This window comes from Triticum dicoccoides, chromosome 2B, assembly GCF_002162155.2.
Source record: "Triticum dicoccoides isolate Atlit2015 ecotype Zavitan chromosome 2B, WEW_v2.0, whole genome shotgun sequence".
Taxonomy (NCBI): domain Eukaryota; kingdom Viridiplantae; phylum Streptophyta; class Magnoliopsida; order Poales; family Poaceae; genus Triticum; species Triticum dicoccoides.
Genome location: NC_041383.1, coordinates 771,548,621 through 771,550,044, shown reverse-complemented (window position 1 = coordinate 771,550,044; position 1,424 = coordinate 771,548,621).

Below are 1,424 nucleotides of genomic sequence, written 5' to 3'. Positions count from 1 at the left end.
TCCCGCGCCGCCCCGACGCCGTCTCCGCGCCGCCCTGGCCCGCGCCGCCCCGACGCCGTCTCCGCGCCGCCCCGGCCCGTGCCACCCCGACACCGTCGCCGCCCCACCAGCCCCGACGCCGTTGATAACCCACAAGTATAGGGGATCTATCGTAGTCCTTTCGATAAGTAAGAGTGTCGAACTCAACGAGGAGCAGAAGGAAATGATAAGCGGCTTTCAGCAAGGTATTCTCTGCAAGTACTGAAATAAGTGGTAACAGATAGTTTTGTGATATGATAAATTGTAACGAGCAACAAGTAACAAAAGTAAATGAAGTGCAGCAAGGTGGCCCAATCCTTTTTGTAGCAAAGGACAAGCCTGGACAAACTCTTATAATAGGAAAAGCGCTCCCGAGGACACATGGGAATATCGTGAAGCTAGTTTTCATCACGTTCATATGATTCACGTTCGGTACTTTGATAATTTGATATGTGGGTGGATCGGTGCTTGGGTACTGCCCTTACTTGCACAAGCATCCCACTTATGATTAACCTCTATTGCAAGCATCCGCAACTACAACAAAAGTATTAAGGTAAACCTAACCATAGCATGAAACACATGGATCCAAATCAGCCCCTTACGAAGCAACACATAAACTAGGGTTTAAGCTTCTGTCACTCTAGCAATCCATCATCTACTTATTACTTCCCAATGCCTTCCTCTAGGCCCAAATAATGGTGAAGTGTTATGTAGTCGACGTTCACATAACACCACTAGAGGTTAGACAACATACATCTTATCAAAATATCGAACGAATACCAAATTCACATGACTACTAATAGCAAGACTTCTCCCTTGTCCCCAGGAACAAACGTAACTACTCACAAAGCATATTCATGTTCATAATCAGAGGGGTAATATTGTGCATAAAGGATCTGAACATATGATCTTCCACCAAATAAACCAACTACATCAACTACAAGGAGTAATCAACACTACTAGCAACCTACTAGCACCAATCCCGGACTTGGAGACAAGAATTGGATACAAGAGATGAACTAGGGTTTGGAGATGAGATGGTGCTGATGAAGATGTTGATGGAGATTGCCCTCTCCCGATGAGATGAGCGTTGGTTATGACGATGATGATGATTTCCCCCTCCCGGAGGGAAGTGTCCCCGGCAGAACAGCTCTGCCAGAGCCCTAGATTGGTTCCGCCAATGTTTCGTCTCGTGGCGGCGGAGTCTCGTCCCGAAAGGTTCTCTTTGATTTTTTTTCTCATCGAAAGACTTCATATAGGAGAGGATGGGCGTCGGAGAGCCACCAGGGGGCCCACGAGGTAGGGGGGCACGCCGGGGGGGGGGGCTCCCACCCTCGTGAGAAGGGTGTGGGCCCCCTGGCCTTCATCTTTGGTGACATTATTTATTTATTTATTTCAAGGTATTC